Source organism: Ascaphus truei, chromosome 8 (genome assembly GCF_040206685.1).
Source record: "Ascaphus truei isolate aAscTru1 chromosome 8, aAscTru1.hap1, whole genome shotgun sequence".
Lineage (NCBI taxonomy): Eukaryota > Metazoa > Chordata > Amphibia > Anura > Ascaphidae > Ascaphus > Ascaphus truei.
This window is the reverse complement of record NC_134490.1, coordinates 97,931,319-97,953,772: the sequence shown is the minus strand read 5'-3', so window position 1 is coordinate 97,953,772 and position 22,454 is coordinate 97,931,319. Positions and strand designations below refer to the sequence as shown.

Here is a 22,454-nt window from a genome sequence, read left to right as displayed (position 1 = left end):
CTCCCTGTCCCACTCTCCCAACCCCTCCCTGTCCCTCTCTCCCACCCCCCTCCCTGTCCCACTCTCCACCCCCCTCCCTGTCCCACTCTCCCACCCCCCTCCCTGTCCCACCCACCCTCCCGGTCCCACTCTCCCACCCACCCTCCCTGTCCCACTCTCCCACCCACCCTCCCTGTCCCACTCTCCCACCCTCCCTCCCTGTCCCACTCTCCCAACACCTCCCTGTCCCACTCTCCCACCCCCCTCCCTGTCCCACTCTCCCACCCCCCCTCCCTGTCCCACTCTCCCACCCCCCTCCTTGTCCCACTCTCCCACCCCCCCTCCCTGTCCCACTCTCCCACCCCCCCTCCTTGTCCCACTCTCCCACCCCCCCTCCCTGTCCCACTCTCCCACCTCCCCTCCCTGTCCCACTCTCCCACCCCCCCTCCCTGTCCCACTCTCCCACCCCCCCTCCCTGTCCCACTCTCCCACCCCCCCTCCCTGTCCCACTCTCCCACCTCCCCTCCCTGTCCCACTCTCCCACCCCCCCTCCCTGTCCCACTCTCCCACCCCCCTCCCTGTCCCACTCTCCCACCCCCCCTCCCTGTCCCACTCTCCCACCCCCCCTCCCTGTCCCACTCTCCACCCCCCCTCCCTGTCCCACTCTCCCAACCCCTCCCTGTCCCTCTCTCCCACCCCCCCTCCCTCTTCCACTCTCCCACCCCCCTCCCTGTCCCACTCTCCACCCCCCTCCCTGTCCCACTCTCCACCCCCCTCCCTGTCCCACTCTCCACCCCCCTCCCTGTCCCACTCTCCACCCCCCTCCCTGTCCCACTCTCCCAACCCTTCCCTGTCCCTCTCTCCCACCCCCCCCTCCCTGTCCCACTCTCCCAACCCTTCCCTGTCCCTCTCTCCCACCCCCCCTCCCTCTTCCACTCTCCCACCCTCCCTGTCCCACTCTCCCACCCTCCCTCCCTGTCCCACTCTCCCACCCTCCCTCCCTGTCCCACTCTCCCACCCTCCCTCCCTGTCCCACTCTCCCAACCCCTCCCTGTCCCTCTCTAAGGCCCACCCCCCTCCCTTTCCCACTCTCCCACCCCCCCTCCCTGTCCCACTCTCCCACCCCCCCCTCCCTGTCCCACTCTCCCATCATCCCTGTCCCACTCTCCCACCCTCCCTCCCTGTCCCACTCTCCCACCCTCCCTCCCTGTCCCACTCTCCCACCCTCCCTCCCTGTCCCACTCTCCCACCCTCCCTCCCTGTCCCACTCTCCCACCCTCCCTCCCTGTCCCACTCTCCCACCCTCCCTCCCTGTCCCACTCTCCCAACACCTCCCTGTCCCACTCTCCCACCCCCCCTCCCTGTCCCACTCTCCACCCCCCCTCCCTGTCCCACTCTCCCACCCCCCCTCCCTGTCCCACTCTCCCACCCCCCTCCTTGTCCCACTCTCCCACCCCCCCCTCCCTGTCCCACTCTCCCACCTCCCCTCCCTGTCCCACTCTCCCACCCCTCTCCCTGTCCCACTCTCCCACCCCCCCTCCCTGTCCCACTCTCCCACCCCCCCTCCCTGTCCCACTCTCCCACCCCTCTCCCTGTCCCACTCTCCCACCCCCCTCCCTGTCCCACTCTCCCACCCCCCTCCCTGTCCCACTCTCCCACCCCCCCTCCCTGTCCCACTCTCCAACCCCTCCCTCTTCCACTCTCCCACCCCCCCTCCCTCTTCCACTCTCCCACCCCCCCTCCCTCTTCCACTCTCCCACCCCCCTCCCTGTCCCACTCTCCACCCCCCTCCCTGTCCCACTCTCCACCCCCCTCCCTGTCCCACTCTCCCACCCCCCCTACCTGTCCCACCCACCCTCCCTGTCCCACTCTCCCACCCCCCCTCCCTGTCCCACTCTCCCACCCCCCCTCCCTGTCCCACTCTCCCACCCCCCCTCCCTGTCCCACTCTCCCACCCCCCTCCCTGTCCCACTCTCCCACCCCCCTCCCTGTCCCACTCTCCCACCCCCCTCCCTGTCCCACTCTCCCACCCCCCCTCCCTGTCCCACTCTCCCACCCCCCCTCCTGTCCCACTCTCCCACCCCCCTCCTTGTCCCACTCTCCCACCCCCCATCCTGTCCCACTCTCCCACCCCCCCTCCCTGTCCCACTCCCACCCCCCCTCCCTGTCCCACCCCTACTCCCTGTCCCACTCCCACCCCCCTCCCTGTCCCACTCTCCCATCCCCCCTCCCTGTCCCACTCTGTCCCACTCTAGCACCACCCCTCCCTGTCCCACTCTAGCTCCCCCCCCACCCTGTCCCACTCTAGCACCCCCCTCCCTGTCCCACTCTAGCACCCACTCTCCCACCCACCCTCCCTGTCCCACTCTCCCACCCCCTCCCTGTCCCTCTCTCCCACCCCCTCCCTCTCTCCCACCCCCTCCCTCTCTCTCCCACCCCCTCCCTCTCTCTCCCACCCCCTTCCTCTCTCTCCCACCCCCTCCCTGTCTCTCTCTCCCACCCACCCTGTCCCTCTCTCCCACCCCCCTCCCTGTCCCTCTCTCCCACCCCCCTCCCTGTCCCTCTCTCCCACCCCCCTGCCCCTCTCTCCCACCTCCCCTGTCCTTTTCTCCCACCCTCCCTCCCTGTCCCACTCTCCCACCCCCCCTCCCTGTCCCACTCTCCCACCCCCCCTCCCTGTCCCACTCTCCCAACCCCCCTCCCTGTCCCACTCTACCACCCCCCTCCCTGTCCCACTCTCCCACCCCCCTCCCTGTCCCACTCTCCCACCCCCCTCCCTGTCCCACTCTCCCACCCCCCTCCCTGTCCACTCTCCCATCCCCCCTCCCTGTCCCACTCTCCCACCCTCCCTCCCTGTCCCACTCTCCCACCCTCCCTGTCCCACTCTCCCACCCTCCCTGTCCCACTCTCCCACCCTCCCTCCCTGTCCCACTCTCCCACCCTCCCTCCCTGTCCCACTCTCCCACCCTCCCTCCCTGTCCCACTCTCCCAACCCCTCCCTGTCCCTCTCTAAGGCCCACCCCCCTCCCTTTCCCACCCCCCCTCCCTGTCCCACTCTCCCACCCCCCCTCCCTGTCCCACTCTCCCATCCTCCCTGTCCCACTCTCCCACCCTCCCTCCCTGTCCCACTCTCCCACCCTCCCTCCCTGTCCCACTCTCCCACCCTCCCTCCCTGTCCCACTCTCCCACCCTCCCTCCCTGTCCCACTTTCCCACCCTCCCTCCCTGTCCCACTCTCCCACCCTCCCTCCCTGTCCCACTCTCCCAACACCTCCCTGTCCCACTCTCCCACCCCCCCTCCCTGTCCCACTCTCCCACCCCCCTCCCTGTCCCACTCTCCCACCCCCCCTCCCTGTCCCACTCTCCACCCCCCCTCCCTGTCCCACTCTCCCACCCCCCTCCTTGTCCCACTCTCCCACCCCCCCTCCCTGTCCCACTCTCCCACCTCCCCTCCCTGTCCCACTCTCCCACCCCCCTCCCTGTCCCACTCTCCCACCCCCCTCCCTGTCCCACTCTCCCACCCCTCTCCCTGTCCCACTCTCCCAACCCCTCCCTGTCCCTCTCTAAGGCCCACCCCCCTCCCTTTCCCACCCCCCCTCCCTGTCCCACTCTCCCACCCCCCCTCCCTGTCCCACTCTCCCATCCTCCCTGTCCCACTCTCCCACCCTCCCTCCCTGTCCCACTCTCCCACCCTCCCTCCCTGTCCCACTCTCCCACCCTCCCTCCCTGTCCCACTCTCCCACCCTCCCTCCCTGTCCCACTCTCCCACCCTCCCTCCCTGTCCCACTTTCCCACCCTCCCTCCCTGTCCCACTCTCCCACCCTCCCTCCCTGTCCCACTCTCCCAACACCTCCCTGTCCCACTCTCCCACCCCCCCTCCCTGTCCCACTCTCCCACCCCCCCTCCCTGTCCCACTCTCCCACCCCCCCTCCCTGTCCCACTCTCCCACCCCCCTCCTTGTCCCACTCTCCCACCCCCACTCCCTGTCCCACTCTCCCACCCCCCCTCCTTGTCCCACTCTCCCACCCCCACTCCCTGTCCCACTCTCCCACCTCCCCTCCCTGTCCCACTCTCCCACCCCTCTCCCTGTCCCACTCTCCCACCCCCCCTCCCTGTCCCACTCTCCCACCCCCCCTCCCTGTCCCACTCTCCCACCCCTCTCCCTGTCCCACTCTCCCACCCCCCTCCCTGTCCCACTCTCCCACCCCCCCCCCCTCCCTGTCCACTCTCCCACCCCCCCTCCCTGTCCCACTCTCCCACCCCCCCTCCCTGTCCCACTCTCCAACCCCCCCCTCCCTGTCCCACTCTCCCAACCCCTCCCTGTCCCTCTCTCCCACCCCCCCTCCCTCTTCCACTCTCCCACCCCCCTCCCTGTCCCACTCTCCACCCCCCTCCCTGTCCCACTCTCCACCCCCCTCCCTGTCCCACTCTCCACCCCCCTCCCTGTCCCACTCTCCCACCCCCCCTACCTGTCCCACCCACCCTGTCCCACTCCCACCCCCCCTCCCTGTCCCACTCTCCCACCCCCACTCCCTGTCCCACTCTCCCACCCCCCCCTCCCTGTCCCACTCTCCCACCCCCCCTCCCTGTCCCACTCTCCCACCCCCCCTCTCCCTGTCCCTCTCTCCCACCCCCCCTCCCTCTTCACTCTCCCACCCCCCTCCCTGTCCCACTCTCCACCCCCCTCCCTGTCCCACTCTCCACCCCCCTCCTGTCCCACTCTCCACCCCCCTCCCTGTCCCACTCTCCCACCCCCCTCCCTGTCCCACTCTCCCACCCCCCTCCCTGTCCCACTCTCCCACCCCCCCTCCCTGTCCCACTCTCCCACCCCCCCTCCCTGTCCCACTCTCCCACCCCCCCCCTCCCTGTCCCACTCTCCCAACCCTTCCCTGTCCCTCTCTCCACCCCCCCTCCCTCTTCACTCTCCCACCCTCCCTGTCCCACTCTCCCACCCTCCCTCCTGTCCACTCTCCCACCCTCCCTCCCTGTCCCACTCTCCCAACCCCCATCCCCTGTCCCTCTCTAAGGCCCACCCCCCTCCCTTTCCCACTCTCCCACCCCCCCTCCCTGTCCCACTCTCCCACCCCCCCCTCCCTGTCCCACTCTCCCATCATCCCTGTCCCACTCTCCCACCCTCCCTCCCTGTCCCACTCTCCCACCCTCCCTCCCTGTCCCACTCTCCCACCCTCCCTCCTGTCCCACTCTCCCACCCTCCCTCCCTGTCCCACTCTCCCACCCTCCCTCCCTGTCCCACTCTCCCACCCTCCCTCCCTGTCCCACTCTCCCACCCTCCCTCCCTGTCCCACTCTCCCAACACCTCCCTGTCCCACTCTCCCACCCCCCCTCCCTGTCCCACTCTCCCACCCCCCCTCCCTGTCCCACTCTCCCACCCCCCCTCCCTGTCCCACTCTCCCACCCCCCTCCTTGTCCCACTCTCCCACCCCCCCCTCCCTGTCCACTCTCCCACCTACCCTCCCTGTCCCACTCTCCCACCCCTCTCCCTGTCCCACTCTCCCACCCCCCTCCCTGTCCCACTCTCCCACCCCCCCTCCCTGTCCCACTCTCCCACCCCTCTCCCTGTCCCACTCTCCCACCCCCCTCCCTGTCCCACTCTCCCACCCCCTCCCTGTCCCACTCTCCCACCCCCCCTCCCTGTCCCACTCTCCCAACCCCTCCCTCTTCACTCTCCCACCCCCCCCTCCCTCTTCCACTCTCCCACCCCCTCCCTGTCCCACTCTCCACCCCCTCCCTGTCCCACTCTCCACCCCCCTCCCTGTCCCACTCTCCCACCCCCCCTACCTGTCCCACCCACCCTCCCTGTCCCACTCTCCCACCCCCCCTCCCTGTCCCACTCTCCCACCCCCCCTCCTGTCCCACTCTCCCACCCCCCTCCCTGTCCCACTCTCCCACCCCCCTCCCTGTCCCACTCTCCCACCCCCCTCCCTGTCCCACTCTCCCACCCCCCTCCCTGTCCCACTCTCCCACCCCCCCCTCCCTGTCCCACTCTCCCACCCCCCCTCCCTGTCCCACTCTCCCACCCCCCCTCCCTGTCCCACTCTCCACCCCCCTCCTTGTCCACTCTCCCACCCCCCATCCTGTCCCACTCCCACCCCCCCTCCCTGTCCCACCCCTACTCCCTGTCCCACTCCCACCCCCCTCCCTGTCCACTCTCCCATCCCCCCTCCCTGTCCACTCTGTCCCACTCTAGCACCACCCCTCCCTGTCCCACTCTAGCTCCCCCCCCACCCTGTCCCACTCTAGCACCCCCCTCCCTGTCCCACTCTAGCACCCACTCTCCACCCACCCTCCCTGTCCCACTCTCCCACCCCCTCCCTGTCCCTCTCTCCCACCCCCTCCCTCTCTCCCACCCCCTCCCTCTCTCTCCCACCCCCTCCCTCTCTCTCCCACCCCCTCCCTCTCTCTCCCACCCCCTCCCTGTCTCTCTCTCGCACCCACCCTGTCCCTCTCTCCCACCCCCCTCCCTGTCCCTCTCTCCCACCCCCCTCCCTGTCCCTCTCTCCCACCCCCCTGCCCCTCTCTCCCACCTCCCTGTCCTTTTCTCCCACCCCCCCTCCCTGTCCCACTCTCCCACCCCCTCCCTGTCCCACTCTCCCACCCCCCTCCTGTCCCACTCTACCACCCCCCTCCCTGTCCACTCTCCCACCCCCCTCCCTGTCCCACTCTCCCATCCCCCCTCCCTGTCCCACTCTCCCACCCCCCCTCCCTGTCCCACTCTCCCAACCCCTCCCTGTCCCTCTCTCCCACCCCCCCTCCCTCTTCCACTCTCCCACCCCCCTCCCTGTCCCACTCTCCACCCCCCTCCCTGTCCCACTCTCCACCCCCCTCCCTGTCCCACTCTCCACCCCCCTCCCTGTCCCACTCTCCACCCCCCTCCTGTCCCACTCTCCCACCCCCCTCCCTGTCCCACTCTCCCACCCCCCTCCCTGTCCCACTCTCCCACCCCCCTCCCTGTCCCACTCTCCCACCCCCCCTCCCTGTCCCACTCTCCACCCCCCCCTCCCTGTCCCACTCTCCCACCCTCCCTCCCTGTCCCACTCTCCCACCCTCCCTCCCTGTCCCACTCTCCACCCTCCCTCCCTGTCCCACTCTCCCAACACATCCCTGTCCCACTCTCCCACCCCCCCTCCCTGTCCCACTCTCCCACCCCCCCTCCCTGTCCCACTCTCCCACCCCCCCTCCCTGTCCCACTCTCCCACCCCCCTCCCTGTCCCACTCTCCCACCCCCCTCCCTGTCCCACTCTCCCACCCCCCTCCCTGTCCCACTCTCCCATCCCCCCTCCCTGTCCCACTCTCCCACCCCCCCTCCCTGTCCCACTCTCCCAACCCCTCCCTGTCCCTCTCTCCCACCCCCCCTCCCTCTTCCACTCTCCCACCCCCCTCCCTGTCCCACTCTCCACCCCCCTCCCTGTCCCACTCTCCACCCCCCTCCCTGTCCCACTCTCCACCCCCCTCCCTGTCCCACTCTCCCACCCCCCTCCCTGTCCCACTCTCCCACCCCCCTCCCTGTCCCACTCTCCCACCCCCCTCCCTGTCCCACTCTCCCACCCCCCCTCCCTGTCCCACTCTCCCACCCCCCCCTCCCTGTCCCACTCTCCCAACCCTTCCCTGTCCCTCTCTCCCACCCCCCCTCCCTCTTCCACTCTCCCACCCTCCCTGTCCCACTCTCCCACCCTCCCTCCCTGTCCCACTCTCCCACCCTCCCTCCCTGTCCCACTCTCCCACCCTCCCTCCCTGTCCCACTCTCCCAACCCCTCCCTGTCCCTCTCTAAGGCCCACCCCCCTCCCTTCCCACTCTCCCACCCCCCCTCCCTGTCCCACTCTCCCATCATCCCTGTCCCACTCTCCCACCCTCCCTCCCTGTCCCACTCTCCCACCCTCCCTCCCTGTCCCACTCTCCCACCCTCCCTCCCTGTCCCACTCTCCCACCCTCCCTCCCTGTCCCACTCTCCCACCCTCCCTCCCTGTCCCACTCTCCCACCCTCCCTCCCTGTCCCACTCTCCCAACACATCCCTGTCCCACTCTCCCACCCCCCCTCCCTGTCCCACTCTCCCACCCCCCCTCCCTGTCCCACTCTCCACCCCCCCTCCCTGTCCCACTCTCCCACCCCCCTCCTTGTCCCACTCTCCCACCCCCCCCTCCCTGTCCCACTCTCCCACCTACCCTCCCTGTCCCACTCTCCCACCCCTCTCCCTGTCCCACTCTCCCACCCCCCCTCCCTGTCCCACTCTCCCACCCCCCCTCCCTGTCCCACTCTCCCACCCCTCTCCCTGTCCACTCTCCCACCCCCCTCCCTGTCCCACTCTCCCACCCCCCTCCCTGTCCCACTCTCCCACCCCCCCTCCCTGTCCCACTCTCCAACCCCTCCCTCTTCCACTCTCCCACCCCCCCTCCCTCTTCCACTCTCCCACCCCCTCCCTGTCCCACTCTCCACCCCCCTCCCTGTCCCACTCTCCACCCCCCTCCCTGTCCCACTCTCCCACCCCCCCTACCTGTCCCACCCACCCTCCCTGTCCCACTCTCCCACCCCCCCTCCCTGTCCCACTCTCCCACCCCCCCTCCCTGTCCCACTCTCCCACCCCCCCTCCCTGTCCCACTCTCCCACCCCCCTCCCTGTCCCACTCTCCCACCCCCCTCCCTGTCCCACTCTCCCACCCCCCTCCCTGTCCCACTCTCCCACCCCCCCTCCCTGTCCCACTCTCCCACCCCCCTCCCTGTCCCACTCTCCACCCCCCTCCTTGTCCCACTCTCCCACCCCCCATCCTGTCCCACTCCCACCCCCCCTCCCTGTCCCACCCTACTCCCTGTCCCACTCCCACCCCCCTCCCTGTCCCACTCTCCCATCCCCCCTCCCTGTCCCACTCTGTCCCACTCTAGCACCACCCCTCCCTGTCCCACTCTAGCTCCCCCCCCACCCTGTCCCACTCTAGCACCCCCCTCCCTGTCCCACTCTAGCACCCACTCTCCCACCCACCCTCCCTGTCCCACTCTCCCACCCCCTCCCTGTCCCTCTCTCCCACCCCCTCCCTCTCTCCCACCCCCTCCCTCTCTCTCCCACCCCCTCCCTCTCTCTCCCACCCCCTCCCTCTCTCTCCCACCCCCTCCCTGTCTCTCTCTCCCACCCACCCTGTCCCTCTCTCCCACCCCCCTCCCTGTCCCTCTCTCCCACCCCCCTCCCTGTCCCTCTCTCCCACCCCCCTGCCCCTCTCTCCCACCTCCCCTGTCCTTTTCTCCCACCCCCCCTCCCTGTCCCACTCTCCCACCCCCCTCCCTGTCCCACTCTCCCACCCCCCTCCCTGTCCCACTCTACCACCCCCCTCCCTGTCCCACTCTCCCACCCCCCTCCCTGTCCCACTCTCCCACCCCCCTCCCTGTCCCACTCTCCCACCCCCCTCCCTGTCCCACTCTCCCATCCCCCCTCCCTGTCCACTCTCCCACCCTCCCTCCATGTCCCACTCTCCCACCCTCCCTGTCCCACTCTCCCACCCTCCCTGTCCCACTCTCCCACCCTCCCTCCCTGTCCCACTCTCCCACCCTCCCTCCCTGTCCCACTCTCCCACCCTCCCTCCCTGTCCCACTTTCCCACCCTCCCTCCCTGTCCCACTCTCCCACCCTCCCTCCCTGTCCCACTCTCCCAACACCTCCCTGTCCCACTCTCCCACCCCCCCTCCCTGTCCCACTCTCCCACCCCCCTCCTGTCCCACTCTCCCACCCCCCCTCCCTGTCCCACTCTCCCACCCCCCTCCTTGTCCCACTCTCCCACCCCCCCTCCCTGTCCCACTCTCCCACCTCCCCTCCCTGTCCCACTCTCCCACCCCTCTCCCTGTCCCACTCTCCCACCCCCCCTCCCTGTCCCACTCTCCCACCCCCCCTCCCTGTCCACTCTCCCACCCCTCTCCCTGTCCCACTCTCCCACCCCCCTCCCTGTCCCACTCTCCCACCCCCCTCCCTGTCCCACTCTCCCACCCCCCCTCCCTGTCCCACTCTCCCACCCCCCCTCCCTGTCCCACTCTCCCACCCCCCCCTCCCTGTCCCACTCTCCCAACCCCTCCCTGTCCCTCTCTCCCACCCCCCTCCCTCTTCCACTCTCCCACCCCCCTCCCTGTCCCACTCTCCCACCCCCCTCCCTGTCCCACTCTCCCATCCCCCCTCCCTGTCCCACTCTCCCACCCTCCCTCCCTGTCCCACTCTGCCACCCTCCCTGTCCCACTCTCCCACCCTCCCTGTCCCACTCTCCCACCCTCCCTGTCCCACTCTCCCACCCTCCCTCCCTGTCCCACTCTCCCACCCTCCCTCCTGTCCCACTCTCCCACCCTCCCTCCCTGTCCCACTCTCCCAACCCCTCCCTGTCCCTCTCTAAGGCCCACCCCCTCCCTTTCCCACCCCCCTCCCTGTCCCACTCTCCCACCCCCCCTCCCTGTCCCACTCTCCCATCCTCCCTGTCCCACTCTCCCACCCTCCCTCCCTGTCCCACTCTCCCACCCTCCCTCCCTGTCCCACTCTCCCACCCTCCCTCCCTGTCCCACTCTCCCACCCTCCCTCCCTGTCCCACTTTCCCACCCTCCCTCCCTGTCCCACTCTCCCACCCTCCCTCCCTGTCCCACTCTCCCAACACCTCCCTGTCCCACTCTCCCACCCCCCCTCCCTGTCCCACTCTCCCACCCCCCCTCCCTGTCCCACTCTCCCACCCCCCCTCCCTGTCCCACTCTCCCACCCCCCTCCTTGTCCCACTCTCCCACCCCCCCTCCCTGTCCCACTCTCCCACCTCCCTCCCTGTCCCACTCTCCCACCCCTCTCCCTGTCCCACTCTCCCACCCCCCTCCCTGTCCCACTCTCCCACCCCCCTCCCTGTCCCACTCTCCCACCCCCCCTCCCTGTCCCACTCTCCACCCCTCTCCCTGTCCCACTCTCCCACCCCCCTCCCTGTCCACTCTCCCACCCCCCTCCCTGTCCCACTCTCCCACCCCCCCTCCCTGTCCCACTCTCCCACCCCCCCTCCCTGTCCCACTCTCCCACCCCCCCCTCCCTGTCCCACTCTCCAACCCCTCCCTGTCCCTCTCTCCCACCCCCCTCCCTCTTCCACTCTCCCACCCCCCTCCCTGTCCCACTCTCCACCCCCCTCCCTGTCCCACTCTCCACCCCCTCCCTGTCCCACTCTCCCACCCCCCTGCCCCTCTCTCCCACCTCCCCTGTCCTTTTCTCCCACCCCCCCTCCCTGTCCCACTCTCCCACCCCCCCTCCCTGTCCCACTCTCCCACCCCCCCTCCCTGTCCCACTCTCCCAACCCCCCTCCCTGTCCCACTCTACCACCCCCCTCCCTGTCCCACTCTCCCACCCCCCCTCCCTGTCCCACTCTCCCACCCCCTCCCTGTCCCACTCTCCCACCCCCCTCCCTGTCCACTCTCCCATCCCCCCTCCCTGTCCCACTCTCCCACCCTCCCTCCCTGTCCCACTCTCCCACCCTCCCTGTCCCACTCTCCCACCCTCCCTGTCCCACTCTCCCACCCTCCCTCCCTGTCCCACTCTCCCACCCTCCCTCCCTGTCCCACTCTCCCACCCTCCCTCCCTGTCCCACTCTCCCAACCCCTCCCTGTCCCTCTCTAAGGCCCACCCCCCTCCCTTTCCCACCCCCCCCTCCCTGTCCCACTCTCCCACCCCCCCTCCCTGTCCCACTCTCCCATCCTCCCTGTCCCACTCTCCCACCCTCCCTCCCTGTCCCACTCTCCCACCCTCCCTCCCTGTCCCACTCTCCCACCCTCCCTCCCTGTCCCACTCTCCCACCCTCCCTCCCTGTCCACTTTCCCACCCTCCCTCCCTGTCCCACTCTCCCACCCTCCCTCCCTGTCCCACTCTTCCAACACCTCCCTGTCCCACTCTCCCACCCCCCCTCCCTGTCCCACTCTCCCACCCCCCCTCCCTGTCCCACTCTCCCACCCCCCCCTCCCTGTCCCACTCTCCCACCCCCCTCCTTGTCCCTTTCTCCCACCCCCCCTCCCTGTCCCACTCTCCCACCTCCCCTCCCTGTCCCACTCTCCCACCCCTCTCCCTGTCCCACTCTCCCACCCCCCTCCCTGTCCCACTCTCCCACCCCCCCTCCCTGTCCCACTCTCCCACCCCCCTCCCTGTCCCACTCTCCCACCCCCCTCCCTGTCCCACTCTCCCACCCCCCTCCCTGTCCCACTCTCCCACCCCCCTCCCTGTCCCACTCTCCACCCCCCTCCCTGTCCCACTCTCCACCCCCCTCCCTGTCCCACTCTCCCACCCCCCTGCCCCTCTCTCCCACCTCCCCTGTCCTTTTCTCCCACCCCCCCTCCCTGTCCCACTCTCCCACCCCCCTCCCTGTCCCACTCTCCCACCCCCCCTCCCTGTCCCACTCTCCCAACCCCCCTCCCTGTCCCACTCTACCACCCCCCTCCCTGTCCCACTCTCCCACCCCCCTCCCTGTCCCACTCTCCCACCCCCCTCCCTGTCCCACTCTCCCACCCCCCTCCCTGTCCCACTCTCCCATCCCCCTCCCTGTCCCACTCTCCCACCCTCCCTCCCTGTCCCACTCTCCCACCCTCCCTGTCCCACTCTCCCACCCTCCCTGTCCCACTCTCCCACCCTCCCTCCCTGTCCCACTCTCCCACCCTCCCTCCCTGTCCCACTCTCCCACCCTCCCTCCCTGTCCCACTCTCCAACCCCTCCCTGTCCCTCTCTAAGGCCCACCCCCCTCCCTTTCCCACCCCCCCTCCCTGTCCCACTCTCCCACCCCCCCTCCCTGTCCCACTCTCCCATCCTCCCTGTCCCACTCTCCCACCCTCCCTCCCTGTCCCACTCTCCCACCCTCCCTCCCTGTCCCACTCTCCCACCCTCCCTCCCTGTCCCACTCTCCCACCCTCCCTCCCTGTCCCACTTTCCCACCCTCCTCCCTGTCCCACTCTCCCACCCTCCCTCCCTGTCCCACTCTTCCAACACCTCCCTGTCCCACTCTCCCACCCCCCCTCCCTGTCCACTCTCCCACCCCCCCTCCCTGTCCCACTCTCCCACCCCCCCCTCCCTGTCCCACTCTCCCACCCCCCTCCTTGTCCCTTTCTCCCACCCCCCCTCCCTGTCCCACTCTCCCACCTCCCCTCCCTGTCCCACTCTCCCACCCCTCTCCCTGTCCCACTCTCCCACCCCCCTCCCTGTCCCACTCTCCCACCCCCCCTCCCTGTCCCACTCTCCCACCCCCCTCCCTGTCCCACTCTCCCACCCCCCTCCCTGTCCCACTCTCCCACCCCCCTCCCTGTCCCACTCTCCCACCCCCCTCCCTGTCCCACTCTCCCACCCCCCTCCCTGTCCCACTCTCCCACCCCCCTCCCTGTCCCACTCTCCCACCCCCCCTCCCTGTCCCACTCTCCCACCCCCCCTCCCTGTCCCACTCTCCCACCCCCCCTCCCTGTCCCACTCTCCCACCCCCCTCCCTGTCCCACTCTCCACCCCCCTCCCTGTCCCACTCTCCCACCCCCCCTACCTGTCCCACCCACCCTGTCCCACTCTCCCACCCCCCCTCCCTGTCCCACCCCCCCTCCCTGTCCCACTCTCCCACCCCCCCTCCCTGTCCCACTCTCCCACCCCCCTCCCTGTCCCACTCTCCCACCCCCCTCCTGTCCACTCTCCCACCCCCCTCCCTGTCCCACTCTCCCACCCCCCCTCCCTGTCCCACTCTCCCACCCCCCCTCCCTGTCCCACTCTCCCAACCCCTCCCTGTCCCTCTCTCCCACCCCCCTCCCTGTCCCACTCTCCACCCCCCTCCCTGTCCCACTCTCCCACCCCCCCTCCCTGTCCCACCCACCCTCCCGGTCCCACTCTCCCACCCACCCTCCCTGTCCCACTCTCCCACCCTCCCTCCCTGTCCCACTCTCCCAACACCTCCCTGTCCCACTCTCCCACCCCCCTCCCTGTCCCACTCTCCCACCCCCCCTCCCTGTCCCACTCTCCCACCCCCCCTCCCTGTCCCACTCTCCCACCCCCCTCCTTGTCCCACTCTCCCACCCCCCTCCCTGTCCCACTCTCCCACCCCCCCTCCCTGTCCCACTCTCCACCCCCCCCTCCTTGTCCCACTCTCCCACCCCCCCTCCCTGTCCCACTCTCCCACCCCCCCTCCCTGTCCCACTCTCCCACCCCCCCTCCCTGTCCCACTCTCCCACCCCCCCTCCCTGTCCCACTCTCCCACCCCTCTCCCTGTCCCACTCTCCCACCCCCCTCCCTGTCCCACTCTCCCACCCCCCTCCCTGTCCCACTCTCCCACCCCCCCTCCCTGTCCCACTCTCCCACCCCCCCTCCCTGTCCCACTCTCCCACCCCCCCTCCCTGTCCCACTCTCCCACCCTCCCTCCCTGTCCCACTCTCCCACCCTCCTCCCTGTCCCACTCTCCCAACCCCTCCTGTCCCTCTCTAAGGCCCACCCCCCTCCCTTTCCCACTCTCCCACCCCCCTCCCTGTCCCACTCTCCCACCCCCCCCTCCCTGTCCCACTCTCCCATCATCCCTGTCCCACTCTCCCACCCTCCCTCCCTGTCCCACTCTCCCACCCTCCCTCCCTGTCCCACTCTCCCACCCCCCTCCCTGTCCCACTCTCCCACCCCCCCTCCCTGTCCCACTCTCCCAACCCCTCCCTGTCCCTCTCTCCCACCCCCCTCCCTCTTCCACTCTCCCACCCCCCTCCCTGTCCCACTCTCCACCCCCCTCCCTGTCCCACTCTCCACCCCCCTCCCTGTCCCACTCTCCCACCCCCCCTACCTGTCCCACCCACCCTGTCCCACTTTCCCACCCCCCCCTCCCTGTCCCACTCTCCCACCCCCCCTCCCTGTCCCACTCTCCCACCCCCTCCCTGTCCCACTCTCCCACCCCCCTCCCTGTCCCACTCTCCCACCCCCCTCCCTGTCCCACTCTCCCACCCCCCTCCCTGTCCCACTCTCCCACCCCCCCTCCCTGTCCCACTCTCCCACCCCCCCTCCCTGTCCCACTCTCCCAACCCCTCCCTGTCCCTCTCTCCCACCCCCCTCCCTGTCCCACTCTCCACCCCCCTCCCTGTCCCACTCTCCCACCCCCCCTCCCTGTCCCACCCACCCTCCCGGTCCCACTCTCCCACCCACCCTCCCTGTCCCACTCTCCCACCCTCCCTCCCTGTCCCACTCTCCCAACACCTCCCTGTCCCACTCTCCCACCCCCCTCCCTGTCCCACTCTCCCACCCCCCTCCCTGTCCCACTCTCCCACCCCCCTCCTTGTCCCACTCTCCACCCCCCTCCCTGTCCCACTCTCCCACCCCCCCTCCCTGTCCCACTCTCCCACCCCCCCTCCTTGTCCCACTCTCCCACCCCCCCTCCCTGTCCCACTCTCCCACCCCCCCTCCCTGTCCCACTCTCCCACCCCCCTCCCTGTCCACTCTCCCACCCCCCCTCCCTGTCCCACTCTCCCACCCCTCTCCCTGTCCCACTCTCCCACCCCCCTCCCTGTCCCACTCTCCCACCCCCCTCCCTGTCCCACTCTCCCACCCCCCTCCCTGTCCCACTCTCCCACCCCCCCTCCCTGTCCCACTCTCCCACCCCCCCTCCCTGTCCCACTCTCCCACCCCCCCTCCCTGTCCCACTCTCCCACCCCCCCTCCCTGTCCCACTCTCCCAACCCCTCCCTGTCCCTCTCTCCCACCCCCCCCTCCCTCTTCCACTCTCCCACCCCCCTCCCTTTCCCACTCTCCACCCCCCTCCCTGTCCCACTCTCCACCCCCCTCCCTGTCCCACTCTCCCACCCCCCTCCCTGTCCCACTCTCCCACCCCCCCTCCCTGTCCCACTCTCCCACCCCCCCTCCCTGTCCCACTCTCCCACCCTCCCTCCCTGTCCCACTCTCCCACCCTCCCTCCCTGTCCCACTCTCCCAACCCCTCCCTGTCCCTCTCTAAGGCCCACCCCCCTCCCTTTCCCACTCTCCCACCCCCCCTCCCTGTCCCACTCTCCCACCCCCCCCCTCCCTGTCCCACTCTCCCATCATCCCTGTCCCACTCTCCCACCCTCCCTCCCTGTCCCACTCTCCCACCCTCCCTCCCTGTCCCACTCTCCCACCCTCCCTCCCTGTCCCACTCTCCCACCCTCCCTCCCTGTCCCACTCTCCCACCCTCCCTCCCTGTCCCACTCTCCCAACACCTCCCTGTCCCACTCTCCCACCCCCCTCCCTGTCCCACTCTCCCACCCCCCCTCCTGTCCACTCTCCCACCCCCCTCCTTGTCCCACTCTCCCACCCCCCCTCCCTGTCCCACTCTCCACCCCCCCTCCCTGTCCCACTCTCCCACCCCCCCCCTCCCTGTCCCACTCTCCCACCCCTCTCCCTGTCCCACTCTCCCACCCCCCCTCCCTGTCCCACTCTCCCACCCCCCCTCCCTGTCCCACTCTCCCACCCCCCTCCTTGTCCCACTCTCCCACCCCCCCTCCCTGTCCCACTCTCCCACCCCCCCTCCTTGTCCCACTCTCCCACCCCCCCTCCCTGTCCCACTCTCCCACCTCCCCTCCCTGTCCCACTCTCCCACCCCTCTCCCTGTCCCACTCTCCCACCCCCCTCCCTGTCCCACTCTCCCACCCCCCCTCCTGTCCCACTCTCCCACCCCTCTCCCTGTCCCACTCTCCCACCCCCCTCCCTGTCCCACTCTCCCACCCCCCTCCCTGTCCCACTCTCCCACCCCCTCCCTGTCCCACTCTCCCACCCCCCCTCCCTGTCCCACTCTCCCACCCCCCCTCCCTGTCCCACTCTCCCACCCCCCCTCCCTGTCCCACTCTCCCACCCCCCCTCCCTGTCCCACTCTCCCAACCCCTCCCTGTCCCTCTCTCCCACCCCCCCTCCCTCTTCCACTCTCCCACCCCCCTCCCTGTCCCACTCTCCACCCCCCTCCCTGTCCCACTCTCCACCCCCCTCCCTGTCCCACTCTCCCACCCCCCTCCCTGTCCCACTCTCCCACCCCCCTCCCTGTCCCACTCTCCCACCCCCCTCCCTGTCCCACTCTCCCACCCCCCCTCCCTGTCCCACTCTCCCACCCCCCCTCCCTGTCCCACTCTCCCACCCACCCTCCCTGTCCCACTCTCCCACCCCCCCCCTCCCTGTCCCACTCTCCCAACCCCTCCCTGTCCCTCTCTCCCACCCCCCCTCCCTCTTCCACTCTCCCACCCTCCCTGTCCCACTCTCCCACCCTCCCTCCCTGTCCCACTCTCCCACCCTCCCTCCCTGTCCCACTCTCCCACCCTCCCTCCCTGTCCCACTCTCCCACCCTCCCTCCCTGTCCCACTCTCCCACCCTCCCTCCCTGTCCCACTCTCCCAACCCCTCCCTGTCCCTCTCTAAGGCCCACCCCCCTCCCTTTCCCACTCTCCCACCCCCCCTCCCTGTCCCACTCTCCCACCCCCACCTCCCTGTCCCACTCTCCCATCCTCCCTGTCCCACTCTCCCACCCTCCCTCCCTGTCCCACTCTCCCACCCTCCCTCCCTGTCCCACTCTCCCTCCCTGTCCCACTCTCCCACCCTCCCTCCCTGTCCCACTCTCCCACCCTCCCTCCCTGTCCCACTCTCCCACCCTCCCTCCCTGTCCCACTCTCCCACCCTCCCTCCCTGTCCCACTCTCCCACCCTCCCTCCCTGTCCCACTCTCCCAACCCCGCTCCCTGTCCCACTCTCCCACCCCCCCTCCCTGTCCCACTCTCCCACCCCCCCTCCCTGTCCCACTCTCCCACCCCCCTCCCTGTCCCACTCTCCCACCCCCCTCCTTGTCCCACTCTCCCACCCCCCCTCCCTGTCCCACTCTCCCACCCCCCTCCCTGTCCCACTCTCCTACCCACCCCCCTCCCTGTCCCACTCTCCCACCCCCCCTCCCTGTCCCACTCTCCCACCCCCCCTCCCTGTCCCACTCTCCACCCCCCCTCCCTGTCCCACTCTCCCAACCCCTCCCTGTCCCTCTCTCCCACCCCCCCTCCCTCTTCCACTCTCCCACCCCCCTCCCTGTCCCACTCTCCACCCCCCTCCCTGTCCCACTCTCCACCCCCCTCCCTGTCCCACTCTCCCACCCCCCCTACCTGTCCCACCCACCCTCCCTGTCCCACTCTCCCACCCCCCCTCCCTGTCCCACTCTCCCACCCCCCTCCCTGTCCCACTCTCCCACCCCCCTCCCTGTCCCACTCTCCCACCCCCCTCCCTGTCCCACTCTCCCACCCCCCTCCCTGTCCCACTCTCCCACCCCCCCTCCCTGTCCCACTCTCCCACCCCCCTCCCTGTCCCACTCTCCCACCCCCCTCCCTGTCCCACTCTCCCACCCCCCTCCCTGTCCCACTCTCCCACCCACCCTCCCTGTCCCACTCTCCCACCCTCCCTCCCTGTCCCACTCTCCCAACACCTCCCTGTCCCACTCTCTCACCCCCCTCCCTGTCCCACTCTCCCACCCCCCTCCCTGTCCCACTCTCCCACCCCCCTCCCTGTCCCACTCTCCCACCCCCCTCCCTGTCCCACTCTACCACCATCCCTCCCTGTCCCACTCACCCACCCCCCCTCCTGTCCCACTCTCCCACCCCCCCTCCCTGTCCCACTCTCCCAACCCCTCCCTGTCCCTCTCTCCCACCCCCCTCCCTGTCCCACTCTCCACCCCCCTCCCTGTCCCACTCTCCCACCCCCCTCCCTGTCCCACCCACCCTCCCTGTCCCACTCTCCCACCCACCCTCCCTGTCCCACTCTCCCACCCTCCCTCCCTGTCCCACTCTCCCAACACCTCCCTGTCCCACTCTCCCACCCCCCTCCCTGTCCCACTCTCCCACCCCCCCTCCCTGTCCCACTCTCCCACCCCCCTCCTTGTCCCACTCTCCCACCCCCCCTCCCTGTCCCACTCTCCCACCCCCCCTCCCTGTCCCACTCTCCCACCCCCCCTCCCTGTCCCACTTTCCCACCCCCACTCCCTGTCCCACTCTCCCACCCCCCCTCCCTGTCCCACTCTCCCACCCCCCCTCCCTGTCCCACTCTCCCACCCCCCTCCCTGTCCCACTCTCCCACCCCCCTCCCTGTCCCACTCTCCCACCCCCCTCCCTGTCACACTCTCCCACCCCCCTCCCTGTCCCACTCTCCCACCCCCCTCCCTGTCCCACTCTCCCACCCCCCCTCCCTGTCCCACTCTCCCAACCCCTCCCTGTCCCTCTCTCCCACCCCCCCTCCCTCTCCCACTCTCCCACCCCCCTCCCTGTCCCACTCTCCACCCCCCTCCCTCTCCCACTCTCCCACCCCCCTCCCTGTCCCACTCTCCCACCCACCCTCCCTGTCCCACTCTCCCACCCACCCTCCCTGTCCCACTCTCCCACCCTCCCTCCCTGTCCCACTCTCCCAACACCTCCCTGTCCCACTCTCTCACCCCCCCTCCCTGTCCCACTCTCCCACCCCCCCTCCCTGTCCCACTCTCCCACCCCTCTCCCTGTCCCACTCTCCCACCCCCCCTCCCTGTCCCACTCTCCCACCCCCCCTCCCTGTCCCACTCTCCCACCCCCCCTCCCTGTCCCACTCTCCACCCCCCCTCCCTGTCCCACTCTCCCACCCCCCCTCCCTGTCCCACTCTCCCACCCCCCTCCCTGTCCCACTCTCCCACCCCTCCCTGTCCCACTCTCCCACCCCCCTCCCTGTCCCACTCTCCACCCCCTCCCTGTCCCACTCTCCCACCCCCCCCTCCCTGTCCCACTCTCCCACCCCCCCTCCCTGTCCCACTCTCCCACCCCCCCCCTCCCTGTCCCACTCTCCAAACCCCTCCCTGTCCCTCTCTCCCACAGCCCCTCCCTCTCCCACTCTCCCACCCTCCCTGTCCCACTCTCCACCCCCCTCCCTGTCCCACTCTCCCACCCCCCTACCTGTCCCACTCTCCCACCCCCCCTACCTGTCCCACCCACCCTCCCTGTCCCACTCTCCCACCCCCCCTCCCTGTCCCACTCTCCCACCCCCCCTCCCTGTCCCACTCTCCCACCCCCTCCCTGTCCCACTCTCCCACCCCCCTCCCTGTCCCACTCTCCCACCCCCCCTCCCTGTCCCACTCTCCCACCCCCCCTCCCTGTCCCACTCTCCCACCCCCCCTCCCTGTCCCACTCTCCCAACCCCTCCCTGTCCCTCTCTCCCACCCCCCCTCCCTCTCCCACTCCCCTCCCTGTCCCACTCTCCACCCCCTCCCTGTCCCACTCTCCCACCCCCCTCCCTGTCCCACCCACCCTCCCTGTCCCACTCTCCCACCCAACCTCCTTGTCCCACCCCCCCTCCCTGTACCACTCTCCCACCCCCCTCCCTGTACCACTCTCCCACCCCCCTCCCTGTCCCACTCTCCCACCCCCCTCCCTGTCCCACTCTCCCACCCCCCCTCCCTGTCCCACTCTCCCACCCCCCCTCCCTGTCCCACTCTCCCACCCCTCCTCCCTGTCCCACTCTAGCACCCACACACCCTGTCCCACCCCCTCCCTGTCCCTCTCTACCCACCCCCCTCCCTGTCCCTCTCTACCACGCCCCCCTCCCTGACCCTCTCTCCTTGCCCCTCCTCCATGTCACTCTCCCCTCTCCCCCCTCCCTGTCCCTCTCTTCCCCCTCCCTGTCCCTCTCTACCACACCCCCCTCCCTGCCCCTCTCTCCCTGCCCCTCCTCCATGTCACTCTCCCCTCTCCCCCCTCCCTGTCCCTCTCTTCCCCCTCCTGTCCCTCTCTCCCCCCTCCCTGTCCCTCTCTCCCCCTCCCTGTTACTACCCCCCTCCCTGTCTCTCTTTCCCAACCTCTCTCCCCCCCCTTTTCCCCTCCCCCTCTCCCCTCTCTCCCCCTCTTATTCCCCTCTCCCCCACCCTTCCCCTCTCCCTCCCCCCTTCCCCCTTTCTCCCCATTTACAAATAAGGGTATCAGTGAGGCTGATCTGCATCAGCTGAGGGAAGCAGCAGTAGCAACAGAAGTTCAAAGGCATTCTGAGGCAATGGAACTATCCAGGTGCTGATCCGGCTTGCTAACACGGCTGCTGCCCTGAACAGCAGAGACCACAGGTTCAAGGGCTGCCAGGCCTAACAGAAGCTGTAGCATGCGAGAGCCTCAGCCCCCACTCCTCTCTCTGCAGAAGTGGGCAGAAAGCAGAGGTGAGAGAGAGAGTGTAGATGGAAGTTCTGGGACATGCGGCAGCTTCAAACACCTCTGTGACCCTTGCAACCGGCACACAATAATACCGGGGTAATAAACAATGGTAGGTATCAAGTTACCGTCCATTTTTACTACCACAGTATTACTATCCCACTGGTATATTGCCCAACCCTATTTGACAGTTTTATTTTACCACCCAAAACTTACTTTCCAAAAACACAAAGAGCTGGAGAGCGAACAATGACATCTGAATGGTATTTAGTGTTGTTCCCCTCTGGCATAGCAGTGAGAGAGAACAGAATTGGAATTTACAGTTGGACCTAGTAAGTCATGTATGTATATACACTGTATAAAAATGTGAAAGACATGATTTGAAAGAAACAGAAAGGGAACTGGATGGAAGAAACGGGCAATGGATGGAAGGGAAGTAGACATAAATTAGAGTTATTTACATTAAAAAAGAGGCGTCTAAGAGGGGATATGATAACTATATACAAATAATTTCGGGGATAGTATAAGGAGCTTTCAAAATAACTATTCATCCCGAGGGCAGTACAAAGGACTCGGGGCATCCCTTCAGCTTGGAGGAAAGGAAATTTCAGCAGCAACAGAGGAAAGGGTTCTTTATACTAAAGGCAGTTAAAATGTGGAATTCATTACCCATGGAGAATGTGGTGTAATATGTCCAGAACCGTTGTAAGATACATTAGATTTGTTTAAAAAACAAAGTTGGGCATTTCTTTTTAGAAGTATACATGGGAAAGATGTTGATCCAGGGAATAATCAGATTGCCAATTCTTAGAGTCGGGAAGGAATTTATTTTTCCCCTTATGAGAGATCATTGGATGATGTGACTCTGGGTTTTTTTGTTTGCCTTCGTCTGGATCAATGAGTAAGTATAGATATAGGATAAAGTATCTGTTGTCTAAATTTAGCATAGGTTGAACTTGATGGACGTACGTCTTTTTTCAACCTTACTGTATCTACTATGTTACACATTGAATTTTTTATTATATTGTGATAGATGGTAGATCGTCCTAAATGGTAAGTGCTAAGTTGTGATGAAATAAATAGGTTGCTTAATCAGTTGGATAGTTTACCCAAAAGGTTTGTAACCTGACTATTAAGTGGTCCTGATTGCATTTACATTGGTGTGGCATACACCAGTTTTTCAATAGAGGGAGGATTTTTTGGAGGAATCGAAGGAAAGTGCCTCAGACATGTAGGGTCTATGGGAACAGGCTTGAAGAAGTGGCATTTTTGCCTCGAAACGTTGTCCCCCCTTATACTTATCCCTCCATCATCCTACTATTGATTTATGCTTATTTCGTGCTCC

General features: G+C 68.1%; 1 protein-coding gene across 1 annotated transcript in view; it reads left to right on the top strand.

Annotated features, from left to right (window-relative positions):
• ANK3 (ankyrin 3) overlaps positions 1-22,454 on the top strand; it is a 461,946-nt gene that overhangs the window by 250,866 nt on the left and 188,626 nt on the right.